This window comes from Lampris incognitus, chromosome 15 (assembly GCF_029633865.1).
Source record: "Lampris incognitus isolate fLamInc1 chromosome 15, fLamInc1.hap2, whole genome shotgun sequence".
NCBI classification, from domain to species: domain Eukaryota; kingdom Metazoa; phylum Chordata; class Actinopteri; order Lampriformes; family Lampridae; genus Lampris; species Lampris incognitus.
Window position 1 is genome coordinate 34,385,072 of NC_079225.1, and position 12,787 is coordinate 34,397,858.

A 12,787-nucleotide genomic window follows, 5' to 3' on the forward strand; every position below is an offset into this window, starting at 1 on the left:
CATGGTTACGTCTACCTTGTACAGTTGATACATTATGGCTAATAATCCGATTCCCTATGGTGACAATGCATCACATTTTTCCTTCCGCAACCCAACATTGCAGCTCTATACCTCAACCTATTTAAAGCCCTGGTTCCTACACTAGATTAGAGGAGTCAATTCTGAGCCAGAGTGGTAACAGATGGGTTAAAGGGTTTTCCCCCTTAAAGCTCGACGAGGCCTCATTTGAAGTGAGGTCTGATGTCGATTCTCTTTGAGTTCAGTCACCTAGTTTCATGAAATAATGTATAGTTTCATATTGGCTTGATATTGACAGGACCATTCATACCTTTGAGCATCAAACATTGACAACTCGCCACTTTCATGCTTGCAGTTGTACGTCTTTCATTTTAACACTACTTTCAACAACCGCTGTGCAGGGTGAAAGAAGGGAACGACATGACTCCACAAGAATACATGGAATAAGCGACAAGGCTTGTATGGGTCTACTGAAAGCAAACGCAAAGTTGCAGAGACAAGGACATAATGGCAAAATGAGATTAAGAGCCAGCGCTGACATACTCTTCATGTTTGAATTCAATTGAAGTTAATCAGTCTTTAAAAGTTGATGAGTGTTATGGATAATGCATTTAAGTGGCGGTTTCCTCGATGGTTAGACTTGCTTTCAGGAGACATTGTGATGATTGAATCACACTGCAGATGGATGTCCCCTTCCCCCAATCCACTACCAACAACCCAACCCCCCCCCCCAAGTTCATTGGCCTGTTAGAAAATCATCATTCATCCATCCATTCATTGACTGTTGCCATGCAGAGCAGAAAAAGATGTTCCAAGGGTTGTCTGTCTGTCTGTCTGTCTGTCTGTCTGTCTGTCTGTCTCGCTCTTGCTCTTGCTCTTGCTCTCTGTCCGTCACACACAGTCATTTACTCATGGGAGAGTTGTGGCCTTCCAGTCTATTGAACCTCCATTGGGGTCTAACCCTTGGTTGAACCCTCTGAAAGCGTCCACCAAAGGGAACTCATTTGGTGCCAGATGTGCCTCTCATCCTCTCTTTCTCTCTCTGTCTCTCTCTCTCTCCCGCTGACTTTCATCCCCTTTTTCATTCATTTGATGAGCACAGCACAGAAAGCGAAAAACTTTTACTTTTAAACTGAGGATCAGTTACCATCAGCACATTGAACACACACACACACACACACACACACACACACACACACACACACACACATTAATGAATTGATACCCACATTGTGTGACTGTGTAGGATTGTGTGGGTCAATCAATCAGACGTTCAAACTTTATTTGTATAGCACATTTTAAACAACAGTTGAAACACAATGTACTGAACGTGGTAGATAAAATCAAATGAAACACAATGCAGGAAATAAGCTACACTGAAAGATGAGAATGAAGTAAGAATTTCAATTCAAAAAGATGAGAAGGAGCAGAAAAGTGTGTGTGCGTGTCTTGTGTGCCTGCATACGTACCCGTATCCACCCTGGGAATCCTGGGCCGAAGGTGGTCGTGACAAGCGTCTTATATACGTACACAGGCTCCTTTCTTGTATACTAGTCGCACGTTGAAATCCGCTTGCGTGTCCTGGAGCTCTGCTGGAAATATGCATTTTCCAATAGAGAAGATAGCGCTCATCCATGTAAATAATTGATTTTTAGGTTAGATCCTGCATGCCGATGAACATCAACTGCTGTCACGTTATCCAGGGGCAGCCCAGTGGCTCTAAGGAGGATATGGCACTACAGCAACAGCTGATCTGACTATAAAAATGGATGAAAGGCAAATAAGATGCAAGAGGGACCTTCTAGATAGCATTTTTTGTTGTTGTAGATGGCTAGAAAGGACACAAACCGGTCGCACACTGCTGCAGATCAGTAATCTTTTTAAAACAATCCATTACTATCAGTCATCTATGGTGACATTTGATTCCCAAGAACTTTATTTTTGCCTCTATTTGTCTTGGAAATTTTCACTGAGAAAACCTTCTCCTTGCCAGCAGTGCCTTGCTACATATTCACACATGACTAAATTTCTCAAATACAGGTAGCTCCATCGTTGAAGAAAGCCTTTTGTATGGCCTGGCTGCCTTTTTGATGGATCTGTTTTCTGTCTGATGTGGGAGCGCCGTCTGTGTTTTCTTGCCGCCGGTAGCCGTCTGAGCGGAGAAGTGAGTAGTTTTGTTAAGAGAAAGCCACCTGTTCCACTGGTCAACCTAGCAAGTATCCTCTCTGACTTTGCAACTTGGCGTATTTCCAGTCTGCGGTAGTTTCATCGTTATGCTGTCTTTTTCATCCGAAGAGGGTTGATTTCATTGATTTGTATTTCAAAAGTTTGATGAGGAAACCGGTTAAAAGCAGACCCTTGACATTTTACCATATACAGTTCAGTGTTTAGTGGAGGACATTTCGCATCAATGACCTCATGTCTTGGGTTGGAATGTCATTCAGACCCAGTCAACCACATAAGGCCTACAGTGTTTGGCCACTTCTGCACTCTGATTTAGTTTCTACAATATACCCCGCAACTCTATGGAAGTGTATCGAGTGAACAGCACATCATGTGACGCTGTCATGTGCAGAAATGAACTTCACCTTGCCTCGCACGAAACCGTCCAGACCCATGGCGCATCTGTACTGGACGTGTATGTGCAGCAAGGCAGTGTCCATTGAGAAAGGGGGACAACAGCTGATGTCCCCCTTTCTACAATATACCCCGCAACTCTATGGAAGTGTATCGAGTGAACAGCACATCATGTGACGCTGTCATGTGCAGAAATGAACTTCACCTTGCCTCGCACGAAACCGTCCAGACGCATGGCGCATCTGCACTGGACGTGTATGTGCAGCAAGGCAGTGTCCATTGAGAAAGGGGGACAACAGCTGATGTCCCTCTCACGTCATCCATGAGTGAGTGAGTGACCACAATTTGCCATGCATAGCCCACAGCGGCAGTGGGAAAAAGACAAAGCAGGCCTAAACAATTTTTAAAATTTTTTGAAAACTTGAATACTTTTTCTTTATTTTTGATTTTGATATACTTTATTGGTCCCCGTAGGGAAATTACACTCTGCATTTAACTCATCCTAGCTGTGTAGCTAGGAGCAGTGGTCAGCCACCATGCAGAACCTGGGGATCAACTCCACTTCATCCTGGCATGCCTCAGTCAAGGGCACAGACAGGAGTACTAACCCTAACATGCATGTCTTTTTTGATGGTGGGGGAAACTGGGGCACCCGGAGAAAACCCACCACAGGCACGGGGAGAACATGCAAACTCCACACAGAGGACGACCAGGGATGACCCCCCCCCCCCCCAAGGTTGGACAACCCTGGGATTCGAACCGAGGACCTTCTTGCTGCGAGGCAATAGTGCTAACCACTGCACCACTGTGCCGCCCAATATTAATATATGAATACAGCATATAAATGTGCAACAATCCTAAACCTTCCTGTACATATTCTGACTCAATAATTCAAAAGTTGAACATGCTAGATATTAGTGGAGTTGTGTAAATAGGCAAGGTAAAACCAAAGCCGACTAGAGGGGCTCTGGAGTAGTCGCCGTTCCAGTCCATTTAACAAAGTGAACTCTGGGATCTGAAGTCTTTCTGTCTTGTGGCCTTCTCTGGCCACTGTCAGATCAGGTCAGGTCACGTTATGTGTGCGTGTGTATACACGCAATATTCTCACGTGTCCACATCATTGCAGAAAACCTGGGAACATTAAAGCTATCCAGGATCCAACATGCATACAAAAAAGGGATACACACTCAAATTTCACAAGAGTTTTATGCTTTGCTAAGATAAGAGTAATGTTTTGAATTGTTACTGTGGTAACATTAATACAGTAAAACTGTTTTTAGGCGCTGTAAGCTGCACTCAATTATCTTGAATAGTGAGGCACTCTTTTCAGCTTTTTTTTGGGGGGGGTTGCATGCACAACTCCTTTTTTAATTTCTGATGTAGTTACATTATCTCTTTTATGTTCTGGTCTGTCTGCTCTCTGCAATTCTGGTGTTTGGGTTTGTGTTTATCTTGTGTGTCAAGCTGTCATTTTCACTCTAAAAAGAGAACTTGGCCAGCCTCCTCATCAGGAAATCAATCAAGAATGACAGCCCCACTCCCTCAAACACCGTCCCTTTTTCTAAACCAGGGTTTCCCAAACTTTTCCATGCCACGGCCCCTCAAATAGCATTAGCTTCTGGCCAGGGCCCCTTTTTGCAAGATGTCTTTAAAAACCCATTGACAGGGCGTCCGGGGAGCATGTTTGAATCCCTGTGTTATCTCCAGCTTGGTTGGGTGTCCCGACAGACACAATTGGCCGTGTCTGCGGGGGGGGGAAGCCGGATGTTGGTGTGTGCCCTGGTTGCTGCACTAGCGCCTCCTCTGGTCGGTTTAGAATGGCGTGATCCTCCCATGCGCTACGTCCCCTTGGTGAAACTCCTCACTGTCCGGGGAAAAGAAGCAGCTGGTGACCCATCGGAGGAGGCATGTGGTAGTCTGCAGCAGCCCCCCCCCCCGATCAGCAGAGGGGGTGGAGCAGCGACCGGGATAGCTCGGAAGAGTGGGGTAATTGGCTGGGTACAGAGGGGGAGGGGGATATGCCTTCAGAGTTAATCTTCCAACAAATGTATATGAAAGGTTAAATAGATAATATTGTTGTTTTTATTCGCTGTTTATTAAGAGAATAACAAAACTCGATGACGTCAGGTCACCAACATGTAATGTTTGGCTGTTAAGTTTGTATTCTTTTCAGTAATTTGCTGTTTTGTTTGGCGGGTTTTGAAATGAAGCATGATCATGCGTGCTGCTCGCTGGGTTATCAAACTGCAGTGTTTTTGAACGGCGTGCCAATCACCAAAGTTATGACCCGTTGACTCTCTAGCTTATTAAGTAAACATTTATACAGTTGTGCAGCAGCTATGTTGAAGACTAGATTTTGTTCGTTTTGCAAATTCTTTGTTTGACTTACTCTGATCATGAGAATTAAAGAGGACCTGCAGTCATCTTCAGATTAATTTCTCTTGCACCCCTAGCATACGTATAAGAAGTCAATATGTGTGTTTTTCTGATAAAGTGTCAATAAAAATTAACGTTTTTTTTTTTCCAGCCAGGTTCAACTTCTTAGTAAAATGCTGCATCTGTTGCTGTGGGCGTGTTGGTGTTGAAAAGCCATGACTGGCTGATGGTACCAACAGTCTTGCAACCCCCCCCCCCCCCCCGCATGCCTGCATCTCAGGTCAAACTCAACTTTGAGACATGGTACACATAGCATGCAGACATTGCATCCCGCCCCACGTCTCCTTTTCCTCCGGCTCACCCCAGCTGCAGCCTCACTTACCACTACCTAAACTTACCCACTGTAAAGGTGGTTTCTGTCGCCGCGGTGGAAAAACTTACTTTTGCAATGCACGACATTTTTTAAATGGTGCTATTTGTACCCCGCTCGCTGAGAATGTGTAGCGGCAGTCCCTGCCGGTAATGGCCTCGCCAGAGGTGAAAAATTGCCCTCTTGTCTCGGCTATTCACACCTTGTTTGGGTGAGGGAGGGAGTGTCGTTTGTCTGCAGGTCTTGACATCAGGACATGACAGAAGGCATCTGATTTTCGAGCTGGAGTTGTAGATGTAAAAGCATTGCAGAGTAACCGCGTGTTTTTAACAACTCGTTGTGTTTATTGACTCAAGTTGTAGAAATACAATGAAAAAGCTGTCGACTGCATGCACTCTTTTAAGGGAATTAACAAGGCGAGGCAACACAAGATCGCACAATTGATAAATACTCACTAGAAGGCTAAGAGCCTTTACCAGTAAATCCTGAAATTTTATTTCCACTTAGATACACACACACATGCTCAACTTGTTCCTCAGCTCCCATCTGTCACAGCCAATATTTCTCACCCCTCCTCCTGTACCCACACCCCTCCCTTACCCAACCTGCATGGCAACCGAAGCAGGGAGAGGAGCAGGGATGCTGCAGATAGACGGACGGATGGAGGGAGGGAGGGAGGGAGGGATGGATGGGCGGTCCACAGGGATAAAACAGGCTAGAGCAGCTTTCCTTATATGGACATGTTGGTGTGTTTGGCCCCCGTGATCTGACACATGAGTAGACTTCTCTACCTCAAAGTCACGCTAGGTTAGCATACATAAACACACACACATACATACACACATACACAAACACGGACCCTTTTTGCTGGGCCCCTCAATTAACAATTGACAGCGCACACAAGCATGTGCACATACACATGGAAGTGTGAGGCAGACACACCTTTTCCGTTCCTTCTGGGCTGCAAATCCCACACAGACACTTTTCAAAACACCATGTGGGGAACACCAATCAGACACCGTAACGGTTTTGTCCACCGCCCTTCTTCCATCAATACAGTTTACAGGGAAGCCAAAGTGCTGCCATATATACGGCTTAAATGATGTGGGAGGATTTTCACGTTCTTCCGCTCCTCCACTAGCCATGGCTCTCTGTGCTTTCTGCAACACGAGCATCCCTGATTGATTCGTTAGGATTCAACGTGCCCTCTTCACGTGAGCACACGACGGCTTTTTTTTTTTTTTTTTGCGTAATCAACCAATCATTGCGCTTCAGAGTAAACACAGCACGTACCTGTCTCATCTAACTTTTCACTGAAACTCTGCATCGAGATTTAGGGAATTATTTCTTTAAAAAGTAACAGCCGGTGTCCGGGTGGCATAGTGGTCTACTCCGTTGCCTACCATCATGGAGATCAGCAGTTTGAGTCCTTGTTACCTCTGGCTTGGTCGGGCGTCTCTACAGATGCAATTGGCCGTGTCTGCAGTTGGGAAGCCGGATATGGGTATGTGTCCTGGTTGCTGCACTAGCGCCTCCTCTGGTCGGTCGGGGCGCCTGTTCCGGGTGGAAGGGGGAACTGGGGGGAATAGCATGATCCTCCCATATACTACGTCCCCCTGGCGAAACCCCTCACTGTCAGGGGAAAAGAAGCGGCTGGTGACTCCACATGTATCAGAGGAGGCATGTGATAGTCTGCAGCCCTCCCCAGATCTGGAGCAGCGACCAGGATGGCTCGGAAGAGTGGGGTAATTGGCCGGGTACAATTTGGGAGAAAAAAGAGGGGGGGAAAATCTTAATGCAGCCACTCTGCTTGTCAAACAGGACAGTTAGAGAAATGACCTATCAGTTAAATCAACCAGTTAGCCAGTCACTCAGTTAAATTAAAAAGCCCGCAAGCAGCTTTACAGATTAGCTGCCATACAGATAGCCATTATCTAGCCAGATGGTCATTCAGTCATCCAGAAGTTAGCCACCCAGTCAATAAACTGGTTCGTGAACCCAACTCCCAGCTGGCCAACTGGTGAAGTAGCCAGCCAGCCTGCCTGTCAAACATTCAGTCAGTTAGCCAAACAATCAGCCAACCAGTGAGCAAATCAGTCAGTCATCCCAGCAGGTGGTGGAGCCAGGAAGAGAGACATGCGACTGCAAATGCCAGATATAAACATGTTTTTCAGGAATTACCAAACCAGAGTGGAATTTTCCAGTGACACCCCCCCCCAACAGCAACAACATACATAACACACACCTGTTAGCCTACATCCTGTGGTCATTTATCCAATGCCGAAAACTGTAGAGAGGTCAGTTTTGCCTCCCAAAATCTGTTGTTAACAGGATTTATATGCCTCACTGAAACACTGTAAATCCATATCTGAAGAAAAAAACCATTACCTGAAACCCATTGTCACCCATTGTGGAGATGTGGGTGCATAAACGCACAAGGATGTGATCATATGCAGTTTTAAAAAAATACTAAGCGTGCCCAACAACCTTAGAATATAAAACCATCTAAATATATCGATATAAAGATTAAAATATTAAATCACCGAAATTGTAAAAAAAAAAAAAAAAGCTATGCAAAATTCTGGGTAGACCACATCAGGTTTTTAGAGGACATAACAGGTTTCGTGGTTGTGAGGGTTGACTGGATGATGAAGATTGTATGCGACAGGCCTTAGGATGGAAAAGTGAGATACAAATAAATGTGATGTCAGATATTGATTAGATGCTTTATTCTCACTGGGTGTGTGTGTGCATGTGTGCGCGTGCATGTGTGTGTTGAGTCTGTCTTGCCACTCTCTCATAATAAGGGTGTGTCCACAAGGAAAATTCACAAGTGAGGACTCTGTGTGTTTCTATGTGACATGTAACAGGCAAACAAACAAAAAAAGTAACGTGAAGGATTCTCTTATAGATGTGGGTGTACGGTGCCCTGTCTGTGTGCATGTGGGTGTGTATACTCTGTGCAGTAAATGTGATGTGTGTTTTCCGCAAGACGGTATGTGAAATATCCACCGTAGCATGAGTTGGTAGATGCATGTGTGTGTGTGCTGCTCCGCATTCGTGTGCTGACAATAGAACTGTTTTAGTGCATGACGGTAAACTATGTGCAACGATTATCTCGATCCACTTAAGCTTTATAGGCATGACAACTAAATTGACTGACTTAATTGGCTTGCTAAACCTATAATGATTATAACAACACGACACGGTGGCCCAGTGGTTAGCACTGTTGCCACACAGCAAGGAGGTCCTGGGTTCGAACCCCAGGCCGCCCCAGGTCCTTTCTGTGTGGAGTTTGCATGTTCTCGCCGTGTCTGCGTGGGTTTCCTCCGGGTGCTCCGGTTTCCTCCCACCATCATAAAGACATGCATGAGGGCATCCGGGTAGCGTAGCGGTCTGTCCCGTTGCCCACCAACACGGGGATCGGAGAACTGGAGTCGGTCCCCGGGCACTGTAGCTGCCCGCTGCTCCCATACAGTAGGATGGGTTAAATGCAGAAGACATATTTCATTGTAACCAAACAACTGTGCAGTGACAAAATGAAGTGGTTTTCTTTCTTCTTGCAACTTAAGATGTGGCTCATTGTCTCAGAAAAATGCATATTATCTACTTCTCTCACCTTGACTAATTAGTTCTTTGCAGACATTGTCATCTCTGCTGCTCTTAAGTATGAATTAATTTCAACAGTGCTTGCATTTTATTATTTCCGCTAGGCAGTAGCCTGGAGGGGATTTTGCGTTTGGGCGTGTGTGTGTGTGTGTGTGTGTGTGTGTGTGTGTGTGTCTGTCTAAAGAGGGGATTGAGATATTTGAATTCAGTATTTTGAGACACTGTTAAGAATGGCTTTCATCAATGATCTCAGTGATTTGTGAAATAAACATTATTTTACCGTTCACTTTGCTTATCCGTAAATTGCATATTGGCACACAGAATGCCCGGGCAAACATACACATGCAGCCAATCTGCTCTGCATTTGACTCCTTACATAGAGCTAAGAGTTGGCATTTGAGCTCAATCTGTCTCATTTTCGTGCCAGAATTATCTAACCGGCATTATCTAGCCTACCGGTAAGCTAATGGCCTATGAATTCCCACACAAGGCTGTAAAAGGAAGGGAAAAATTGCACAGTGAAAGCCACTGGATTCCAGAAATTGGACGTATCATGCTGTGGGTGAATTTCCATTGTTTTAAATTGATCTCTTAATTTTTATATTAATGTTTAATGTACATTTATAATATAAATATCTTTTTTTATATTTTGTGAACATGGCTTGCTATACTCAAGTTTTCTAGAAACATCCTGGGGTAATGTAGAATAGGTCAGATTACTCCACTTCTCAAGGAGTTGATGTCACAAAACATTTTCAGACAAGTTGATTTGCATTGGCACTTGACTACATTAGTTGTTGAATTGGACCCCCCCACCCCCCACCCACTGTGGCATGACCGTTAGCAGTATGTCGCAGGACACGTGATACTCCAGAGTATGAACAGACAAGACTTTAATTAGCTCTTTTTCTTAAAGAACGAACCAGGGTGTAGGATTCGAGTTGAATAATTTAGATGTGTCCTTTTTTGTGGATAGGGGTTTTGTCTGTGTTTGTACCTGTGGGCAGGTATTATTGTCGTAAACATTATTGTGTGTGTGTGTAGAGGTTAGTTCATGTGGAAAGTTGATACTGTACCTGTTTGCCTCACACACATGAAATGCATCGTGTGGGTAGATGCACGCACACACACACACACACACACACACACACTAAAAACGTGGTTTATGGTGGGTTACAGCAGTGCGTCAGTGATGCAGGCCATACCAGGCTTGTTTTTGTGGTTTGGTTTTGTTGTGTTTGTTCATATGTCACTTAAGGCTTATGCTAACAAAGTCTCCATCTCATTCCTGTCTCTTCTCATATTTCTTTCTTCTTTTCTCTTCCTCTTCTATCTGTCTTCGTCTCTCTCTCTCCCCCCTATATTTGTGTTCAGAATCAAAGAGAAAGCGGATGATCTAGACGCCAAACCAGGGTCCTCCATAGAGAAGGTAAATGATTTACACATGAAGACGCACAGAGATACAAGTTACAAACGTGGTCATTAGAGCTCATTTTTGTCACTGATGTAGAGCGGTTCAGCCACAATGGTGCCATGTAAATGATTACACACAGGGATAAGCTTACACCTGTTCCTTTTAAGCCTAAGACTTTCTCCTTTCTGTGGGTGCTGAGCTGTTTGTGCCCTCAGGGCTGTAAAACGGGTGAAAAAAACCCCACTTGATTCAACATTGATATGCTGCATGGTGTTCCCCAGGCCCCCAATATGGGTACCCCAAACTTTTCCATGTCAAGAACCCCGATATAGATCAGCATTACCCCACAGACCATTTGATAAACCTTTCAGGTGTTAAGTACCCCATTTCAGGGCGTTCAGGTAGTGTAGCAGTCTATTCTGTTGCCTACCAACATGGGTATCGCTGGTTCAAATCCCCGCGTTACCTCTGGCTTGGTCGGGCGTCCCTACAGACACAATTGGCCATGTCTGTGGCATGGGAAGCCGGATGTGGGTATGTGTCCCGGTCGCTGCACCAGCTCCTCCTCTGGTTGGTCGGGGCACCTGTTCGGGGGGAAGGGGGCACTGGGGGCGGGGAATAACGTGATCCTCTCACACACTACGTCCCCCTGGTGAAACTCCTCACTGTCAGGTGAAAAGAAGCAGCTGGCGACTCCATATGTATCAGAGAAGGCATGTGGTAGTCTGCAGCCCTCCCTGGACCGGCAGAGGGGTTGGAGCAGCAACCGGGATAGCTTGGAAAATAGGGTAATTGGCCAAGTACAATTGGGGAGAAAATGGGGGGAGGGCAACAAAAAAAAAGTACCCCATCTCTAAAGATTTTTTGCCATCAATTGTGATTTGGTAAACACTTGTTTATTCCTCTCAACTGTATTTGGAGTGATACAGTGAGAGCCACAATTAAGATACTTACCCTTACACGTTCTCTCATTGTCTAGTGAATAGAAAATTATTGTGAAGTCAAACTCGGTATTTGTGAGCATTTCTCCAATCCCACCCCCCGCCCCCACCCCCAAGGCGAAACAAGAGAATTAAGACCTTAACAAGACAAATGTGTCTCAAGCATGTTTTGACTGAAACCTATATTGTGGCAGGCGAATTCCCTGAGATACAACACGCTAAGACATTGGATCCAAATGGTAATGCTGGTGTAAGGTACCCCACCGCTCAGTGACAGACGTTCCCACTTTCCACACAAGACTAAACTATGCGAATTATGTCCCGGAATAGGGAATTTGATCTCAAGACCTATGCACTTGCACCAAGTCAAGCATTCATTAGATCTGTCTGTTTGCTCAGAGTAGACTTTCCCACCCAACAGAGTTTGTTTCATGCTCCCAAAAAGCAGGAGAAACCATTTTAAACATTCTGATCTTTTCGGGGTTTCATTGCACGAAGCTGGTTTTAATTACAAAGCATAAAAAGGTCAGTGATTATCGATAGGTTTCACACATAAAATTTCAAGAGAGCAGGGCTGTTTAAAACACAGGTTAAATGAGGACAGTGGGGCTATTGAATGAGCTGACCTCGGCATCTGTCTCCAAGAACAACCTTTGTCAGAGTAAAGGTGGAAAGAGAGGGCGGGTCATTCATTTACACTGACAAGTTGACTGACTGGGTAATAAAATGCTCCCCAGCCATGCAGGTGTACAGAGAGTGAGAATTGCTTTCGCGGCATTTGGGTTCATGTGGCTATTCAGCCGTGGTAGGTCAGTTGTAAAACTTCAACACTTGTATCCCTCGAAGTTTTTTTGGCTCTGTCAATTGTGCTGTTCTTAATCAAACTTCAGAAAAGACCTTTGCATGGTTAAGTTGTAGTTATGGATGTGGCTGTTACTAGTTCAATATCAAGTGGTTGTTTTTTTTTTTAAAAACCTAACCTACAGTAGTTATGTAGGGTACTCATTTGGAAAATCGTAAGGAAGGAATGATGTGGAAAATAAAGAAGAGAATCACTTGTTAACAGCTGGGTTGGGTGTACTTTATGCTTGCATGATGATGACGCTCACTGATGTAGGCACCGCCAATGCCAATAGCTTGGTAATTTTTTCACAAATGTATCCCTGTGAAGAGGAAGGGCATATTTCCCCTGGAATTCAGCCCTTCCAGGAAAGAGGAATGATGAACTGTCCAGATTTTCAGAACTAGGTCGTCTAGATAAAGTGTAGATGGGGAAACCAAGCATACAGGAGTAAATTCTCCTGTGTCATTTTGAGCAAGACCTTGGTTGAACATAAAGTCACACAAACGGCATTCACATGAAACAATGACTTACTGTATGTTCAAATGATAACTTGCTCCACCACAATCTGCAAGACAATAATCTGCAGGCCCAGCTTGAACGGCCCAGTATTGTTGCTGTAATAACCAACCAAACAAAGC

The 12,787-nt window shown here is 44.8% G+C and overlaps 1 protein-coding gene across 1 annotated transcript in view; it reads left to right on the plus strand.

Moving 5' to 3' along the window:
* Window positions 1-12,787, plus strand: part of fam49a (family with sequence similarity 49 member A) — a 49,110-nt gene that overhangs the window by 18,932 nt on the left and 17,391 nt on the right. The window contains exon 2 of the mRNA XM_056294638.1: window positions 10,325-10,379. The gene's annotated coding sequence lies outside the window, so the exon portion shown is untranslated. The remainder of the gene's footprint in view (window positions 1-10,324; window positions 10,380-12,787) is intronic.